At 41.2% G+C, this 21,348-nt stretch overlaps 1 pseudogene; it reads right to left on the bottom strand.

Annotated features, from left to right (window-relative positions):
* Positions 1-2,475: 2,475 nt before the first annotated feature.
* Positions 2,476-20,396, bottom strand: LOC150021030 (uncharacterized; annotated as a pseudogene).
* Between the last annotated feature and the right edge of the window lie 952 nt (positions 20,397-21,348).

The following is a 21,348-nucleotide window of genomic DNA, read 5'->3' as shown; positions in this document are numbered from 1 at the left end:
ATCACATTATTGGCTATTGGGATGGGAGTCCTGGGGTCTGATTTTAGTTCTAGACTGCTCTTACACATACTCTTTTCTCCCACTTATTGGCTTGTGTTGGGTAAATAAATGAGTTTCTTTTTGTCTTAAAATGAGGATAGTTACTGATTGTAAGTTTACATTTTGTTTTGTTTGAACCAGGAACCAAATAAAGTTCATACATGGTAATTCATTGACATGATCTCAAGTTCCTTTTAATTTACAGATTTATTTTTCTCTGTCAACCTCTTCTTATCTTGTTCCTCCTTTAACTTGTTTTTTGAAGAATCTGGTAGAGTTTCTATAGTCTGGAATTTACTCATTGTCTGCTTCTGGTGTCATTATGCTACATTTTCATCTGTTATAGTTAGTGTCCTTATTAATGCTTAAATTCATTTCATCTTTTGTTAGTGAGAGTTTTTTCAGTTTGGCTCCTGAGTCCTTTTGACACAACTTCAATAGTCTTTGATAGTTTTCTTGTTCTCTGATGATATAAGGTTCTAGGCTTATTTTATGTATTTCCTTACACATACCTGTCTCCTTCATTTCTCCAAAGAGAGCTGATTCCTTTTCAGTGAAACAATTTAAGGACCACAGTTGGGCACTAGGACTAGGGGTGCTCATACCATGATTACCATCAATAATGTAATTACTGAAAACAGTTTAAGGTGTGTGTTTCTTTTTGTCTTTACCTGTCTCCCAGTGGGGATGTAACATCACGTAATTGTGTTTTAGCTCTGTGTGTTTATGCCATTAACTTCACACATGATTTTTTTTTTTTCATTTAGCTTTTGATATTTAGGATAGCTTTTTAAATTTTTGTTTTATTGTATAATTGTATAAACTATTTACATAGTTTCAAAATCAAACCTACAAAACAAGAGATGTTCAAAGAAATGTAGATTCTGTCTCTGTTCCTTCACACTATAGATAACCTTTATTATTATTATTTTAATGAATTTTCCATTCATATTTTAATATAACCAAGTAAGTATACAATGGGTTGAACCATATAATATTGCCATCACCACCACCACATCCAACCCAGTCTTATTCTCTCTTAGGCTATTGCAACAACCTAAGTGGTCTTGCCCCTCTATCCTGGTCCCCCTTCAATCTGTCCTACACATTGGTGCCCAAACAACTCTTTTTAGAAAGTAAGGTTGATGTTTCCACTTCCCTGTTAAATTTTTCAATGTCTCGATTGTGCAGAAGATGAAGTTCAGATTTCTTAGTGTGAACTCTAGGTGAGAGCAACCATGCACCTTTTGTTTCCAGGATAGTTCCAGTGTATTCCTGTTTACTTGAGCTCCTAGCTGACTAACACCCTCTATCACACTCAGAACATCCTTTAATAAATTATTTGGTCTCCCTAATCATAGGGTCATCCACAATCCAACTCTTGCCTACATCTCCAGCTCCATCTCTCACCACTTCATGTTCCAGCAATGCCAAACTGCAAATCACTCACCCCATATACGCCACTGTTTCTCATCTTTGGGCTTTTCCTCCTATTGTCTCCTCTGCCTGGAATGTGTCACTGCCTTCCCTCTCTTAGACAATGTCTTGTTCACTCCCACTTGTTCTTTAAGACTCAGCTCAGCATCACTCTTCCAAAAGTTTTTCCTTCACACACACACACACACACACACACACACACACACAGAGTAAGTTTCACTTCCCTGCTCCTGGTTGTGTCTTTAGAGAGCTCTGTGAATGAATTTAGTAGACTCCATTATAATTTCCTATCTATGGGTCTGTCCCCTTCACTAAATTGCAGATTTCTCTTTTTTCTGATTTGAAATGTATTTAAAAGCCTTCTGAATTCCAAAATACCTTTTCAGTGTCAAGACCCTGTGACCAAAGATCCAGGAGACCTGCATCTTCCATCCAGCGTTGCCATTATAAGCTGTACCACACTGTGCAAACCATTTCACATCTTTGATTTTTAGTTTCTTCATCTGAACAATGAAATGGTTGTATCAGTTTATCTAATTCTTCAAATGCTAAATTTCTGGAAGTGGAAGTGATTTCCATGGTGATTCCAATATAAGAGCTGTAATCAAATGCAGTTATCAAGCAACTTTAAAAATGTGTTCTGGTTATTCCTGCAGGAATTTTATCTATAAAAAAGGCTGTAAATAGTAAGCATTACAAGTCAAATTGTTGAAAGTTGGTAATCTCTACATATATATGTTAAAAAGCTTTATAAACTCCAATACATGGGCATACCATTTCCAACAGGTTATATATGATGTTTGTAGTTGTTTTTACAAAGGTTTGCCACCAGATGTGAGAATGTGGCTTTTATTTATTGAAAAATTTGTCTACTGACACAGGGTTTCTTTGTACACAATATACAAATATATGTAATTCATTACATACTCAAGGTTTTTCTCCAGTAAGAATCCTTTGATGCTGAGTAAATATATTTTAGCTAAAGCTTTCTGCACATTTTTAAAATTTCAGGGTTCCTAGTTTATTTCATTTATGAATTCTCTGGTGTTTAGTGAAAGTTTATTTTGATTGAAGGTTTTCCCACATTTCTTACAAGCATAAGGTTTTTCTCCAGTATGAATTGTCTGATGACCATGCAGATTGGTTTTTATTTCAGAGGGCTCACCCACATTCATAGGGTTTTTCTCTAGTATGAGTTCTCTCATGCTGAAAGAGAGATCCACAGGGTTTCTCTCCTGTGTGGGTTCCCTCATGTTGAATAAGTGATGAGCATCAATAAAGGCTTCCCAATATTCATTACAGTCACAGTGTTTTTCTCTACTATGAATTCTGTGATGGCCTATGAAATTTATACTCCTTTTGAAGGCTTTTCCACATACATAACATCAATAGGATTTCTATCCAGCATGAGAAATAGGTTGTTGACTGAAAGTCTGTTCACAGTCATAGGAGTTCTCTCCAGTATGGATCTTATGCTGGTCAGAAAAGTCTATAAAGTTACTGAAGTCTTCCCTACAGTCATTAAAATGATAGGATTTCACTTCAGTCTGAGTACTTTCAACTTGAGTAAGAGATAAGCTGTCCTGGAAATCTGTGCTGTAGTTGTTGCTTTGGTAAGGTTTCTCTCTCTTATGAATACTCCTATGTTTATAAATGGATGGGCTCTGATCAAAAGCCCTCCCATGTATGCTACATTCAAAAGGTTTTTCTCCCGTATGAATCCTCTAATGCTGGGCAAGTGGAGACTAAAGGCTTTCCCATACTCCTTACATTGAAAGACCTTTTTTTCCACTATGTGTGAACTCATGTTGAGTGAGGGATGTGCCATGCCTAACAGACCTTCCACATAAGTTACATTAGTAGGGTTCCTCTCCAGTGTGAATTCTTTGGTGTTGAACAATGGAAGAACTGCTCTGGAAGGCTCTCCCACAGAGACTACACTGATAGGGTTTCTCTCTACTATGTACATTCTCATGCTGACCAAGGGCTGAATTATACCTGAAGGTCTTCCCAAACATATTACTTTCACAGAGTTTCTCCCCAGTGTGAATTCTATGATGCTCAGTGAGCTGTGTCTTCCAAATGAATGTTTTTCCACAGCCAGTACATTCATGGTGTTTATTTCCAGCATAAATTCCCTGATCTGTACCACTGGGGAAAGCTCTTGCTCCTTTATGAATTTTCTCATGTTTAGTAAGTGATGATCTATGAATAAAAGCTTTTCTCCATTTCTTATATTTATAAGGTTTCTTTTTTTGCAATAATATTACTCTGATTAAGTAAATCTGAATTATGTCCCAAATTGATTCCAAGTGTATCACATTCACTAGACTTCAAAAGAATGCTCAGTTGTGTAACCATATCTGTGTTCAATCTAGAGTTTTCACCAAACTTATTATGCTTAAAAGTTTTCTCTGGTGTAATTATTTTCTTCTGGGTAGATACATCTGGTCCCAGGTACCTCTCTCAGTTTTCCTGGTGCCTCTCTGACTACTCACATCTTAAGCATCTTCTGATGTGGTGTGTGAAAGATCATTTGTGCAAAGGCATACCTCATATATGCTCTGCTGCAGATCTGATGACTTGCCTTCAGACCTGGCCTTCTAATCTGAAAAAAAAGTATGTAGTGCAAAAGTCCCCTTGCCCCCCATGTTGAAACAAACTATCACAGTAAGAATGAGAAAATAAAAGAGATCATACTAGGAGGTATTGTGTGGACATTTAAATCAAGGGAGTTTGTTCCCTATAATGAGATACAAGGAGTAATAGCAAGGCTTTTTTTTTTTTCAGAGGTGGCTGGTTTATGAAGATAAAGCATTAAAATCCAATGTGGTCCATCAAATGATGAATAGATAAATAAAATGTGGTATATGCATGCAATGGAATAAATACAAAGGGATGAATACCAAGAAATGAATTAATACATGCTACGACATGAACCTCGAAAACATTATGCTAGGTGAAAGAAGTCAGTACAGAGAACTACATATTATATGATTCCATTTGTAGAAAATATTCAGGATAAGAAAATCCATACAGGGAAAAGTAATGGTTGCCAGGAGCTGGGGGTAATAGGAAATAGAAAATGACTGCTAATGGATATAAGGTTTCTTTTTGGGGTGTTGAACATATCCTGTAATCAGATAGTGGTGATGGCTGCACAACTCTGTATCCAAAAACCATTGATTTGTGCATTTTAAAAGGGTAAATTTTATGTTTTGTGAATTATATCTCAATAAAGCTATGATTTAAAAAATCTAATATGGATTATAAAAAAAGATAGAGGGAGCAATTTCAACTGGGAATTATAGTGATCTAAGCCTGGGGCTTGGTTTAAGATGTCATCAGTGGACGTCCAAAGGCAGGAAAATGTAAGGTATGTCTCAAAGGAGGAAAATAATCGGTTGAAAGAAAAAGACTAAACTGACTATGGTGTCTGGTCTGAGAGATTAGAAATCCTAACAGGTTTCTAACAGGCAAGGGGATAAAAGGGTGATGGGCAAGGGAGCCAAGTATGCTGCCAGGAGATTAAAGATGGTTAATTTAGATTTTACATTTTTTATTAGATATGTATGGGACTTCTAAGTGGAGGTGTCCTGTGAAGAGAAAAAAGTGACCAGGGTACAAGTAAGAATGATTTCTGAGTCTCTAGCATAAATAAAGAGCTGCAACTACCAGAAGGCAGGCACTTTTTTTAAGAGGCACCCTTTTAGTAATAGTGAAAGGAGAGGGAGGAGGCTGGAAGGCAGACTCCTTAAGGCAAATTTGCTTAGGGGGTGGGGTGGGGGGCTGCGAAATCAAGAAAAACCAAAGACCTAAAGCCAAGAAGCACTGAACAAGTGGGAAGACCAGGAGAGGATGATACTTTGGAACCGTGGGGGAGCGGGAGGACATGAATCAAATAGGCAAGAACACGGAATGGACAGAAGACCATGTTGCCCCCTAGACAAGTGTAAACAGGGAAAGAAGTCTGAAAACAAGTTACGAAGGGAAGAAGAATCAGGACTGGCTATGTCCTACAAGTGCGGGGCAGCTCACAATGAAAGCAGTAAGACAAAACAAGGAGGAGACATGCAAGTTCAGTTATGTTAAATGAGAAAGAAAGGGGATCTCTAAATGATAATGGGAGAAAATAATTCAACAAGTAGGGTTATAGAATAGGGAGAGATGGTATACTGAGTGTAGAACAAAGAGGTATCTTTTCCTCTAAGCCTACCAGCCTCAGGAGCACCCTGTTGGAGAAGGGAGAAGTACAGAGATGTCACCCAGGAGATGAGTCAGTCTCCCCTGGCAGTCTGTGAGCTCCCAGGACAGCAGTTTGCAGGTGCTCCCTCCTCCCTCAGCTATGTCATTGTCTGCACTGATTCCTACAAGCTCCATTCTCACTCATCTACCTGCATTTCTCCCTCTAACAGCCACAGCTTACGTTGCTCCAATTTGAACATCACCTCTGGCTTACAAACTTGATATCCAAGAGAAACCAGGTTACTGTAGTTCCCCAGCATCACATCCCTCTAGGAGCGCCTCTGGGCAGAGGCCACATGGTGTCATTCTTCCAGGGTGAAGTCCACACCCACATCCTTGAATGCCACTGATTACTCCCTAAGGCATGGCCATTGGAGGCCTCAGGACCATTCCGGCAGGGAACCATCCTCCTCTGGCCACACTCAGTCCCACCCATCAAACCCTCAGGAGTTACCATCCTAACCCAGGAAACTTGGAATCATTGTCTGGAGTTTCCAGATTTTGCCACCTCAGGCCCACCCAAGGTTTGGGCCAGCTCCTCCTGCCCCCCATTGCAGGCTCCGTCCTTCCAATTCCCATGTGTGGAGGTGAGGCCTGAAGGAGCCTTAGCTGCACTGGGCGGGACTAAATTGTAGATTTCTTAAGGGCAAGGACTGTGTCTTATATACCTGTATATCCCCAGAACTTGCAAACTTCCTACATTCCAGCCATGGCAGGTCACAAAACAAAAGCATGGTGGCAGAAACAAGCTGGCTGCATTTGAGGAACAGAAAAGTCTGTGTGGCGGGGGCATAGTGAGGAGGAGAATACAGTTTAGGATGAGGTCACAGTGAGAGGTGGCAGCCAGACCTTGCAAGGGCCTTAGAGCTTAGTTAGATGCCTTGACTACCCAGACTCTCAAGCGGGGAATATGGGATTTGAAGTCTAACAGACCTGAATTTGAGAACTGGTGCTCTTAGTTACTAGCTGAGATAGCATGGATAATTTCTAAAAATGTCTTCAAGCCTCAGTTCCCTTGCCTATAAAATGGACATAAAATTGTGAGGAGGAGTGAATGAGATAAAGTATGTCAACCACCCAGAACAGTGTGACTTGTCAGAATTATTCATTAAATAGAAGATGTTATGATTATTTTCCAGCAGAAATAGGAGTTCTGAGTGTGGAGTCAAAAGCCCCAGGGATGAGAAAGTGTCCCATGTTCTGAGAGGTGGCAGTAAATAGGAGATTCCGAGGTCAGTGAAGTGTTGCAAGTTCACAAACTTCTTTAAAAGCAACCCGGCATCCCAACAGCCAGCATGCTTCCGGTACTGTCCACTGCATGCCCTGGCTGATCAGAATCTTGTCCCTCTATCCATCCATAATGAGCAAACTGTTCAAGTGTAACTCTGATTTTTATCATGAGAATCAATCAATAAGGCAATAGGGCTCATTTGAAGAATCTCACCATACGTCCCCTTCTGCAGGCGTGCATCTTTTCGGAACCATGAGGGATTCTTGAGCAAACCCCTGGTGCTTGTGCACTCTCACTCCAGGAAACACCTCATCACCTGCGAGTTATCCCAGAAAACAGATGTCTTCTTAAGCCAGAACCCAACTGAGCATTTCCAGTATTGCTCAAAGTCCAAGAGCCTGTTAACCAAAGGGTTACCAGGTCGATTCCCAGTCAGGTCTCATGCCTGGGTTGCCTTCCTAGTCCCTGCCTGGGTGTGTGCAAGAGGCAATTGATCCATGTTTCTCTCCCACATCAAGGTTTCTCTCCCTCCTTCTCTCTCCCTTTCCCTTTCTCTAAAAGCAAATAAATTAAATCTTAAAAAAAAAAACAACCCGCAGTTCTGATAGTGTATGTACAAAAGATCCTAATGCAGAGAAAAGATGGTAGTATCTTAAAAAAACAGAAATGGTGAAAAATTCACATAAAACAAACTCGTTTTCTGTCTACAGTGGAACCAAGGTTTTCTGGCTTTTTGTTTGTTTGTTTGTTTTTGTATTTTTTCTGTTACTATTTATTCCCCTTATACCCTCTTCCACCTCCATACACCTCCTACCCCTGCCCCAGCAAACACTACAATGTTGTTCATGTAAATGAGTCCTTTTCTTTTTTGTTTGATCCTCCCACCCCCTACCCCACTGGGGCTGTCAGCCTGCTCTCCATCTATGGCTCTGTCTCTATTTTGCTTTTTAGTTCAGTGTGTTCATTATTTCCATATATGAATGCAGTCATATGGTATTTGTCTTTCTCTGACTGACTTACTTCACCTAGTACAATGTTTCCCAGGTTCATCCATGTTGTCTCAAAGGGTAAAATCTTCTTCTTCTTTTTAAATAATTTTTTAAGTATATTTTATTGATTATGTTGTTATAGTAGTTCCAATTTTTTCCCTTTGCTCCCCTCTGCCCAGTACTCCCCTTCCCTCCAGCAATCCCACCCTCCTTACTTCATGTCCATGGGTGGTGCATTTAAGTTCTTTGGCTTCACCCTTTCCTATATTGTTCTTAACTTCCCCCTGTCTATTTTGTACCAACAAATTATGCTTCTTAATCCCTGCACCATTTCCCCATTTCTCCCCCCACCACTCCCAGCTGATAACCCTCCAAATGATCTCCATACCTATGATCCTGTTCCCATTCTGGTTTGCTTAGTTGGATTTTGTTTTGATTTTTTAGATTCAGTTGTTGATAGCTGTGACTTTGTTGTCGTTTTAGTGTTCATAATTTTGATCTTCTTTTTCTTTAATAAGTCCCTTTGACATATCATATAATAATGGTTTGGTGATGATGAACTCTTTTAGCTTTATCTTGTCAGAGAAGCACTTCATCTGCCCTTTTATTCTAAGTGACAGCTTTGCTGGATAGAGTAATCTTGGTTATAGGTCCTTACTTTTCATCACATTGAATACATTTTGCCAGTCCCTTCTTGCTTGCAAAGTTTCTTTTGAGAAATCAGCTGATAGTCTTACAGGCACCCCTTTGTAGGCAACTCTCCACTTCTCTCCTGCTGCTTTTAGGATTCTCCCTTTATCTTTCACCTTTGGCATTTTAATCATGATGTGTCTTGCTGTGGTCCCCTCTGAGTCCAGCTCACCTAGAACTCTCCATGCTTCCTGCACTTGTATATCTATTTCCTTTGCAAAATTTGGGAAGTTTTCCTCCATTATTTTTTCACATAAGCTTTCAATTTCTTGCTCTCCTTCTTCTCCTTCTAGCACCCCTATGGATCAGATGTAGGCACATTTAAAGTTGTCCCCAAGATTCCTAAGCCTCTCCTCATTTATTTTCAATTCTTGTTTCCTCATTCTGTATTAGTTAACTTTTTTTCTTCCTTATAGTTCCAAATCATTTATTTGAACCCCAGTTTTCTTCCCTTCACTATTGGTTTTGTGTGGATTTTCTTTCGTCTCACTTAGCATAGCCTTTGCTTCTTCTCTTATGCATTTGCCGTACTCAAGCATATCTGTCAAGCCTGTGAGCATCTTTATCACCAGTGTTTAGAATTCTGTGTCTGTTAGGTTGGCTATCTCCTCATCTGTTAGGTTGGCTATCTCCTTGTCACTGAGTTCTCCCACTGAAACCTTGATCCATTCCCTCTTTTGGGCCATACTTCTCTGTATCCTCATCTTGACAGGCTCCTGTGTTTGTTTGTCTCTGTGTCTCAGGTGGAGCTGTCGCTTCTGTTACATTGTAAGGGGTGGAGCCTTAGGGATTCATCAGTACAGGGTGACCTGTTTCACCAAGTTGTGGCACTGTATGTGGCGGAGGGATCTGTGAGGGAACAATGCTGCTTGCCCAACACTTGCCCCTTTTCCAGGCACATCTCCCACTTCTGTATGGGGCTGGTGCCCTTCTAGCTGTTGCCCTGGCTGTCGTTCCCAGAGTGGGTGGGTCTGTGTATGTTCTAGGACCATGGGGGCCCTTTAAACAAGCAAACTCTGCTGAGAGACTGGCAGTTTCTTCCTCCGCCCCATCCCCCACTGGTTTGCACAGTCAGAAGCAATGAGGCTTGATTTTCTTCGGTGCTGGGACTGTGAGCTTTGTAGTCTGGTGAGGAGCTGTGAACACTCCCCAGGTGTCTCTCCTAACTTTTTAAAACATGGTGCTTTCCACCAGCCTGCTGCCACCGCCGCTGCTGCCACCACCACACCGCGTCCTCTCTGCCCCGGCTCCATCCCTCCTACCTGTCTGGATGAGTATTTCTTCTTTATATCTTTGTTTGTTAAATTTCCATGCAACTTGATTTTCTGGAACTTCTGGTTGTTTCTAGTTTTAAGGTAGTTGTATTCCTTCTTAGTTGTGGAGGGAGACACGCATGTCTGTCTACACCTCCATCTTGGCCAGAAGTCAAATTTTTCTTCTTTTTTATGGCTGAGCAGTATTCCATTGTGTAAATGTCACATAGTTGTTTTATCCACTCATCTACTGATGGACACTTGGGCTGCTTCCAAATCTTGGCTATTGTGACTATTGTAAATAATGCTGCAATGAACATAGGGTTGCTTATATTCTTTCCAATTAGTGTTTCAGATTTCTCCAGATAAATCTCCAGAAGTGGAATTGCCGGGTCATGAGGCAGTTCCATTTTTAATTTTTTAAGGTAACTCCATACTTCTTGCTACATACAGGGGCTGCACCAGTCTGCATTCCCACTAACAATGCAAAAGTTTTCTCCTTTCTCTACATCCTCACCAAACAAGAACAAAGTTGGAGGAATCATACTACCTAATATCAAACTATACAATAAGGCCATAGTAATCAAAATGTCATGGTACTAGCATAAAAACAGACACATGGGTCAGTGGAACAGAATAGAGAGCCCAGAAATAAACCCACACCTTTATAGTCAATTAATATTTGACAGGGGAAGCAAGTACCTATAATGGGGTAAAGATAGTTTTTTAATAAACGGTGTTGAAAAAATTGAATAGATACATGCAGAAAAATGAAACTAGACCATTATGTCACAGACAAGAATAAATTCAAAATGGATTAAAGACTTAAATGTTAGACTCAAAACCATAAAAGTCCTAGAAGAAAACATAGGTGGTAAAATCTTGGACATTGTTGGTAGTAACATTTTTTTTCTGATATATCTCCTCAAGCAAGGGTAACAAAATAAAAAAATAAACACATGGGATTAGATCAGATTAAAAATATTTTGCATAGTGAAGGAAACAATCAACAAAAATACAAAGACAACCCACTGAATGGGAGAACATATTTGCTAATGATACATCTGATAAGGAGTTAATATCCAAGATTTATAAAGAGCTTATAAAACTCAAAACCCAAAAAACAAATCGAATTGAAAAATGGACAAAGGACTGGAGTAGTCACTTCTCCAAAGAGGACATACAGATGGCTAGTAGACATATGAAAAGATTCTCAATGTCACCTCACACCTGTCAGAATGGCTATCATCAATAAATCAACAAACAACAAGTGCTGGAACCAAGTTTTTTAAAAATCAGTTTTATCTTCTTGTGAGTTCCCCAAGTATCTGTCTTCAACCAGCGACAGTGCTGACAGTTTAATAATGCTCTCTTCTCTCTCTCTGTCTCTCTCTGTCTCTCTCTGTCTCTCTCTCTCTCTCTCTCTCTCTCTCTCTCTCTCTCTCTCTCTTCCTTGTTCTCCAACATCTGGAGTTCCCTATTCTTTAATTTCCCTTTTTTCTACTATTGACAGGAAACTTGGGCAGCCACTAGTTTTATTGTCATTTTAGGGTTGCCCATGCCAAATTTTGGAACATATTTACACTAAAAAAGTTATTTATCTGAAATTTGCATTTAACTGGGAATCCTGAAGTTGGGGTTTTTTTTTTTGTTTGTTTGTTTTGTTTTGTTTTTGTGAATTTTTTTGCGGACTGAAGGGGGTCGTGTTAAATCTGCAACCCTTCCCCACCCTCACCCCCAGCTCCTCCCTCTGGGAAGCTGCTGTAATGGAGAGAACACTTACTGGGTGGCGCAAGGGGCCTGAGAACTACCACCAGCTGTGCAGGGTCCCCAGATTCCAAGAAGGGGGCGCCACAATTTCCACCCTGTGTCTCATTCCCCCTGGCAGTCCCTTCCCTTACTCTAGGCACAGTCAAGCGCTACAGGAGGGTGCCCCTCAGTGCTGCTCTTTAGCTGCACCTCTTGCAGTAGAATGGTTTATTTTCCTGTTCACAAACAAATGCTGTGAGGAGGCAGTGATTTTGCTGAGCTCAGAGAGCAGTGGGGAGTTGCTCCATCTCCCACCTTAGAGCTTTCTTCTCTGTGACCTCTGCCACTCCCATTATATTCATCCTCTGAGGATTCTCCAAGTCAGACCATCTTCGCCTGGTTGAAAGGGGTGTTACCTCCACCCCTTCTACCATACTTCCTCCAGCTGCTTAACATGGAGTCACTGTCTTCTTTTAGGCTTTCCTTGTAGCCCTTCAAATGGTTGTTGCAGCTCCCCTGTGAACACACTCCAATTTGCTAAGGTTTTTTCAGATATGAACTGTGCTCTACTAGACCCAGCATTCTAGGCAGGACCCTGGTGGGGGTTCAGGGGAGGGGGGGACACAGGACTCCAGGCCTACCCAGACAGGCCTACTGGTGACAGTGATAGGGACCCTCCCAGGCGCTTGGTTTTAGGCTTCCTCATCCCTCCAATTCCCTCTTTCACTGAATATATCTACAGATTGTTAATTATTTTGTTTAAACTACCTCTGCTCCCTTCTCCCCCCATTCAAATATCCCTTAATTAAAGTCGATGGATACAACCATTTTCTGGGTATCTATGGCATTCACGTGTACAAGTTCCATATTTGCATAAACAGTTTTCCATTTCCTTCTTAAAACAGGTTTTCCTTATTTAGACCTAAATAAGAATTTATCCCATGAAAAACAAACTAAGGAGATTTTATTATAGACCAATTTAATGAAATTGGGGAAGTCATTTACTCTCAGGGAAAGCACTTTGTGTGTCTGGAAGAAATGCTTTAATTATGACAGCTGAGGTCAGTGGGGATGGGAAGGTGGTTTTTTTTAAGGCCTATTCCAGTGTGAAAGATTGTCACATACTTTCTAGAAAAGGTAGGACTTTGTTTTTTCAGAGCCTCAGGATGAATGTATGTCTGTGAAGCTGGGAACTCTTAGAGTAATTTAAAAATATGAGCAGGGTGGGGAGGAGGTATCTAGGAAGAAGAAAAGAAGAGCCAGGAAAAATAAAAATAAAAAAAAAGGTCTTCTGGTGCTCCAGCCACATAGGGCTTAATATAAATCAAAAGTGGTTAAGGGACATTTTTATTAAAGTTGTTTGCTTTAGGATATGCAATATAGAATCTTTCTCCTCACCTTTCTATGAAATCTTCAGTAAAAGTCAACATTACTCATTGTTCATTGTCACTTTGGAATGAACTAATTTTTCTTACAGAGCTGGAAGATGCTCAGTTCTTCTAAAAACAAATTGTACAGGGAACAAAGAAAATAAGATGAAGTTGGGGCACTAAGGGAAAGCCGATTCTGGGTTATACCTGTAAATCAGTATTAATATTAAGTTGAAGAATACTATGCAGCCACTATAAATAATATTTATGAATTTTTTTTTACTATATGAGAAATTGTTTATGCTAAATATTATGTTTGGCAAGCATGGTTTAAATTTTATACAGTCTATGATCTCAATTACATAAAAATTATAGAAAAATGACTGGAAGGAAATTAACCAGAGTGTTAATTGTGATTGGCCACGGATGGTGGAATTATGATACCTTTTTCTAATACTTGATGCTTTTATGTACTCTCCAAGCTCTATACACTTAGTATGTACTACTGTTAACAACCAGTATAAAAGAAAGAAAATCAGTCTTCTCAAAAATTCCATTTGCTCTATAGGACTTTTTGGTCCTCCTCCCTCTCCCAAATATGTCTCTGATGGAATCTGGGGAACCACGCTGTGACTCTAGTAGCCAGGGTGAAAGAAGTAAGACCCAATGGGAGGGAAGTCGGAGAACTCTAATTTTGCTGCTGGTAGCCTGAGGTACAGATGGACATCTAACAGAATAAGGAACAGAGAGGATACTGCTTTTGGAAACCAGGGCTCTCTGCTGCTGTCCCCGCAGGGCCCAATGTAGTGGGTTGAAACCCACATGGATTGTGACTGGAGTTAACCAGTTAATTTAGGGGAGGATCATGGACAGTGCTTATTAGTATTAGAAGTGACTGTCTCATGGAGACTTGCAAGAATTTGTTCCAGCCAAATGCTAAACCCAGAGACCCAGGGAAAGAGTGTGAGACAGCGAACTGAGGTTAAAACCCAATTGTATTGCTAGGAATTATATTGGAAGATAGGAGTAGGTTGTGATTTGGAGGTTTTGTAGATGTTCATTCATTCATTCATTCATATACACATCCATTCCTTTATTCATCCAGTAAAAATTTATTGGGTCTTCATGCTAGACACTGGAGACACAAAGCAAATAAGGCATTATCCACAGTTTATCAGATTCATGCCAGGTCCTTTCACCTCAGTGGTACTAAGATCATGATCAAACCTAGGATGTTTCTGGTCTTGACCAATCTGTGAATAAAGCAGAACAGAGACTCCATTTTAGTGGGGCTGGGAAAGGATTTTAATCCATAAATTCTCCCTAGGATCAATTACACCTTGTCCCACTGCTCCTTGTCACACAGAATCAGAGAAAACAAAGCATTGGGAAATATCAAGGGCCATAGAAGTTTCTCCCAATCTGACCCTTATTTGATGTCACTAGGGATCTTCCCAGGATTGTGCCCCTGGAGCAGGATTTAATGAAAAATAGTAAGTCTACACAGAGCTTTAAAGGTGATAAACTTACTTTATTTCCATTATGTTTTGTCATCATAATGTGACGGCAGTGAGCTAGTCAGAGGTTATCATTCCCATTTCACAGATGAGAAGGGAGGTTTGGAGATGTTAAGTCCTCTGTTTACCACAGGTAAGGAATAAACTAGATATCCAATTCAGGTCCTTTACATACTTCCAAGTTCATGGCTCTTTTATTAGAACTCAACCAGAGAGTGCAGATAGCCCCAACACTCTAAGAAAAACAGCAGGCTCATGGCACACTCAGAATGCAGGGTGTGTGTGCAGAATGCATTAGGGCCAGGATAAGGCAGAGTGTATTCATTTTCTATGCCTGTTGCAACAAATTACCACAAATTTAGTGCCTTAAGAAAAAAGAAATTTATTCTCTCAGAGTTTTGGAGGTCAGAAGTCTAAAATCAGTATAACTGGGCAGAAATCAATGTGTCATAGGCTGCATTTCCTCTGTAGGCTCTAGGGGAGAATCTGTTCCCCTCTTCCAGCTCTGGCAGCTACTGACATTCCTTAGCTGTGGTTGTACCACTCATGCCAATTTTCAAAGCCAGCGTCTTCAAATGGTTTTCTCCTCTGTGTCAAATCACTCCCAGACTTTCATTTATAAAGAAACAGGTGACTTCGTTTAAGGCCCACCTAGATCATCCAGGACAATCACTTTATCTCAAAATCTTTAACTTAGTCACACCTGCAAAGCTCCTTTTTCCAAATAAGGGAACATTTACAGTTCCAGGAATTTGGACCTGATATCTTTGAGAGGCAATATTCAACCTTCTACCCTGGGCTAGGGGTTGCACATTGGTGACATATTCTGCCTAGTATGGGTAACTGCTCAGTAAAAACTGAAAGGAAACTATGGTAGAGTGACAAAAGAATTTTGGGAAAACTATGTGGATGAGGGTAGGGCTAAGAAGATACCCTTCCTTAAATAGCAGTTTGTTTATTGATTCTCTTAACTCTGTTGCCTCTTCCCATGGTCCTGCAGGGTTGACTCAAGTCCCCAGGCTCTTAGCCTCCTCTCTCTTCCATTGAGTCCAAGAAGGATGGACTGGCCCTGAAATCCTGGAATGTCAGAGCTAAAAAGATCACTTGGGTTGATTCCCACTCCCCTCCTTTACTGAGGGAGAACCTGAGGTCTGCATGAAACCGGGTTTGCTGAGTCCCTTCCACCAGAAACCAGTATTTCCAGTACTTGAGGCTACATTTTTAAGGTGCCAGCACAGTATCCCCCAAAGAGACTTCAGGTCTGGGACACAAGGGTCAAGACAGTAGTATCCAAGGTTGACTGAATATGTGGAAATCATCCTTTTATGCCCTTTCTGAGCCTGGCTATTCTTCCTGCTCATTCTCCATAGGTGGCTCAGTTATCTCCTTTTCACTCTCCAAATCTTCTTCTCCCCATGTGATTCCATCTTTGCCTCCACACTCACCTTGTTTTCTCATCCCTTAACCCTAGGTCCTCACAGCCCCACAGGACTTCCTCCTGTTCCCCTCTGCCTCTCTCCTCCCCACTGCCATCCCTCCCTTCTCAGCCTATCGGATCCTAGCATCCTTGGCAGTAGGCTCTTTGTCAATTTCAGGGCCAACATAATGAAATAGTGGCATAGTGCCTTCTGGAGGCAACTTTTTTTTTTTTTTTTTTTTTTTTGTCAAGTTTAAGGCCTCTAAAACTGAGAGAGAATGAGGAAGTAAAGATGAGAGAGGGGTGTTTACCTTAGCTTCTCTGTTTGCTGGTTTTACTTGCATGAATTTTTTCTGTCACCAGAATGAGTTGATATCTACTTACATAATTACTCATTTCAGGTTTGTGTGCATGAGCAAAATAGATCTCCTAAGTTAGGATGTCCATTACTTGGATGGTCTGATTGATGCTTCTAATTGTTCCAGTATCATTTATTAGCCATGTGACCTTTGAACTTATGTTTCCTCATCTTTTGAAAAACACAAGGATAATAATATTGACTTCACAGGGTTTTTGTGAACCTCTAGCACAAAAATTAGTGCCAGCTCGCAATAAATATTTGTGGAATTCATATTTGGGTCACTTACCCTGTGAAGATTTTTCTGACCTCCAGCTCCCAGGGGAACTGACCCCTCTTTCCTCGGTGTACCTTTTATACCCCATTTATGACCCTGTCTTGAAACTTACAATACTTTATTACTCTACTCAGCCCCCATTGGTCCCACCCCTCACCTCTCTCTCTGGCTCTGAGCGTCTCCAGGACAAAAACAGAATCTGCTCATCTTTGTAATCCCAGTGCCTAGGATAGTGACTGACTCATGGGAGGTACCCTATAAATGTTGGCTGAATTGATTGAAATGGTGAGGATTTATGAACATAAGCCTTTCAGGACAGGATTATTTTGGATTTATTATGCCAGTTTCTGCCTCCTTATATTTATTAAGATTGATGGCAAAACTTGTTGAAAGGCCTCTGGCTCTAGTAGCCCCAGGAGATTCTGTGGGCTCTGGTCTACCCCAGGCAGACGGGCCTTGTTTAGAGAAATCAAACTGTTTACTATGTTGGCAGTGCCCAACTTGCTTCTCTCCCAGGCTGGCACAGTTTGCCACTCAAGGCCATCATCTAATTGAAATGGTAAGGGCTCAAGTGAGAGCCACACACCTCTCCAATATTTCCAAGGGGGCTGCCTCATGGGGTCATTTTCCCTGGAAAGACAGTCATCTCTGGCTGCAACCAGAGTCTTTAAAAGCCTTCCAGGGTTGGTCCTGCCTAGATGTGATGGATAGGAGTATAGCCCAAGTAGTCACATCTAGACAGAAAGAGTTCTAGGACCTGGAGGTGACAAAGGCCATTTTCCAAAAAATGTCTCTGGAATATTGTCAGGATGGTGTACCGCCAATATTGTGACTTGAGAAAAAATAAACAGTATGCCGAACCTGAGGATGATGGGAGGCCCCACAGAAGAAGAAGCTGCAAAGACACAGTGGGGAGTTTCTGAAATAGGTCACTGAAGGAAGTAGGAAACAGGTGGCAGAGACACACAGTACCAAGTACACAGTGCCTGTGACTTGTTGACTTCTTCTTTATGGCTAATATTTGAGTCACTGTCCAGAGTTTCAGGGGGCTGTAGTTGCCAAGGGCTGACCCTGTGCTAATGAAACAACCAGGATACAAAAGAAATCCTTAAAATTGGGTCTCTGGAGAACTGCCAGTACAAATATGTGCAGTTGTCTTGTGCAAACCTTTCTAGGTAGAGACTTCGCCTGGTGGCTATCTTCATAGCCTATGATTCAAGGACGTTGCCTTTGTGGTCTGGCAGCACTGAGTTGAACCCACTGCTTCCTAGAGGTTGTCTGTTGAAACTGAGATGACCCTTTCCATCCACTGCAGTTAATGTGGCCTTGAAAAAACTGTGAAAACATCGGTATCCCTTCACTGAACATTATTTTCTAAGCACCTCCCAAGAACCAGGCTCCAGGAAAAAATGATGTTAACGTGCTCTTCCACTTTCTTGCCTCCAAAATCATTACTCCCTTCATGTGAGAAAGTAAAGGATCATATTAAAGGCAGACACCTTAGTGAGTCTGTGAGTTGGGTGGTATGGCTGGGGGCATGGGGGATGATGAAAGGAGGAGTGTATGCAGAATGAAGGGGTACTGTGGAGCATAATAAATGGCAGAAGTCATTATGGGTCAAGGCTATACTAAGCCAGCCTTGGAAATAACTACTCACCAAGGGAAAGCAATAAGTCATACTAGTTAATATAGATAATACAGAGTGGTGATTTCCTTCATCAGGTATATCATATGTCTCCTGACAGGTGAGAGAGCTGCTAAAGCTAAACAGAAGGCATTTATTTTCCCTGACATATCTCCTCAGACAAAGGAAACAAAAGAAAAAATAAAACAAAACAAATGGGGCTACATCAAACTAAAATGGTTTTGCACAGCAAAGGACCCAACAAAATGGAAAAACAACCTACTGAGTGAGAGAAGATATTTGCCAATGATACATCTAATAGGAGTTAATAGCCAAAATCTGTAAAGAACTCAGACAACTCAACTCAACCAGAAGAACAAACAATTCAATTAAAAAGTAGGCAGAGGACCTGACTACATACTTCTCCATAGAAAACATACATATGGCCCACACATATGAAAAAATGCTCAACATCACTAATCATCAGAGAAATGCACATTAAAACCACAAAGAGATATCACTTCACACCTGTCAGAATGGTTATCATCAATAAATCAATAAATAAATGTTGGCGAGGATGTGGAGGGAAGGGGACCTTCATGCACTGTTGGGAATGCATGAGGACTGGTGCAGCCACTGTGGAAAACAGTATGGGAGTTTCTCAAAAAATTAAAAATGGAACTGTCTTATTACCAAGACATTCCACTTCTTGGTGTATATTTAAAGAAACCCAAACACTAATTCAAAAGAATACGTGCACCCTTATGTTCATTGCAGCATTACTCACAATAGCCAAGATTTGAAAGCAACCCAAGTGTCCCTCAAAAGACAGCTGGATAAAGAAGTGGTACATTTATACAATGGAATACTGGCCATAAAAAAAAATGAAATCTTACCATTTGCAACACCATGGATGCACCTAGAGGGTATTATGCTAAGTGAAATAAGTCAGAGAAAGACAAGTACCATGTGATTTCACTTATATGTGGAATCTAAACAACAAAATTAATAAACAAACAAAATTGAAACAGACTCATAGATACAGAGAACAAACTGATGGTTGCCAGAGGAGAAGAAGGTTGGGGATGGGGTGAAAAGGTGAAGGAATTAAGAAGCACAAATTAGCAGTTACAGAATAGTCACAGGAATGCTAAGTACAGCATGAGAGTATGATCAATAACATTGTAATAACTAGGTGTCGTGCCAGGTGGGTACCTGAAATATCAGGGAGATCACCATGTAAAGTATATGATTGTCTGACCACTATGCTGTACATCTGCAACTAATACAAAATAGTGTTGAATGTAAACTGTGATTGAAAAATAAAATTTAAAAAGAAACTAAAAAGAAGGAAAACCTGGTATCTATTGACTGGAGGACCATCCATAGCTGCTGTCAAGGCCACTCTTGTGACTCTTCACCTGGTGTGCTCTTATTTCAGACAGGCAAACAACATATTGATTTTCTTCACTAGTGGTGTTTCAGTGACTGAGTCAGTGGCAAAGCTGCCAGCACTACGTAACCAGCCTGGCTCAGGACAGTGGAGGCGGGCATGTGGCACATTAACCACACACTCCATTCTAGGCCTAATGGATTTTAAAGGCAAATAGGACAGGCTTCTGCAGAAACTGTGTGTGAGTATGAGTGTGTATGTGAGTGTGCATAGGTGTTAGAGTGTGTTAGGTGTGTCATTGAACTGGACAGGCCAGGAGAGCTATGAAATTTTTATTGCACTCCTCAATGAGTGCAATGAATTGCCTTGAGGGAACATGGGCAGTTGTTTGGTGTTCTGGGAAAGACCTTACCCCCACCAATACTGGGCCTGCAGCTTTCCTTGTGTACACTGGCTCCTCACATTTTGGTGAGTTCAACTTATCCCAAATATTAGAGGGTAAAACACCATTTCCTCCAAGTCCACTATTGCCACCACTTTCATCTTTATCTCCATGTCCTCCTCTGGTATCACCTCCCCCTCCATCTCTAGCCACTATCACTACCACAACCAACATATTATCACCTCCACCTATTCAAACACCACCACCTTCATCTCTAATCATCACCACCACTTTTATCATTGTTGGCCATCATCACTTCCTCTGCCAACATTGCTCTGACCACCACTCACTGCTGCTACCTCTATTGCCACCATCACCTCCTCTGCCACCACCAACATCACTATCTCCACCTCCATTGCTGCCATCATGCCACCACCTCCTTTACCACCATTGCCATCCCTATCATCTCCATCATGACCACTACCACCACACAATCTGGGTACTTACAGTATAAGCCTGTGTGTTGTTGGGGTCACACCGCACTTGTTACTATTTATCACAACAATTCCATCATTTGTAAAAATTCTTATAGTCTATCCAAGCACAGACTAGAAGAATATTTAGTTTAGCTGCTAGAACAATCATTCATAAATAAGGGATTTAGATTAAATGGCCTACAGATTCTCTTCTAGCTCCAAGGTTCTTTGATAGGTGGTATCTGTCTGTTTTATTTTGTGTGTACACATCCATGCCTCGGCCCTGGCTGGTTTGGCTCAGTGGATTGAGCGTCGGCCTGCGAGCTAAGTGTCGCTGGTTCGATCTTCCAGTCAGGGCACATCAGAGAAGGAAAACTCTGATTCCAAAAAACCTCCGCTGCCTTGCGGCATACCTCTTCAGGGGAAAGGCTAAGGGAGTAAACCCCGACAGAAAATCCGGAGCCGGAGTCCCTAAGGCGGTTTGACGTTGTAGTCAACACCGGCAACTCCTGCGGCGCACCTGAAGCCAAGCTGTATTGACTCCGTCTTTCCCTTGGATCCTTCAGCTGCGAAGAGAGGGGGGGTCTGCTGCATGGGCAACAGCAAACCCTCCATATCACCCTGCCCAGGCTCTGTAGCTTCAGCTCCACTGGAGAGGACACTCCAGCATCATCGCAAGATGTCGATTCAACACGGGAGGAGACAGATACCGTGTCACTCCCAAGTCGGACTGCACAGCCATTCTCGGCGGTGCAGATAGACTCTTAAGAAGCTACACCATCGTCTCTCGAGACGGACGGCTGCCGACGACACATCCATGCCTATATGCATAGATGTGGCCAGTTAGTCTGGTATTCCTGTCTTTCCATGAGAATTTCTAACAGGATCTAAATTCAGAGTG

Source organism: Furipterus horrens, unplaced genomic scaffold, assembly GCF_987537825.1.
Source record: "Furipterus horrens unplaced genomic scaffold, mFurHor1.1.pri manual_scaffold_1, whole genome shotgun sequence".
Lineage (NCBI taxonomy): Eukaryota > Metazoa > Chordata > Mammalia > Chiroptera > Furipteridae > Furipterus > Furipterus horrens.
The sequence above is the reverse complement of the archived record's forward strand: the minus strand, read 5'-3'. Positions and strand labels throughout refer to the sequence as shown.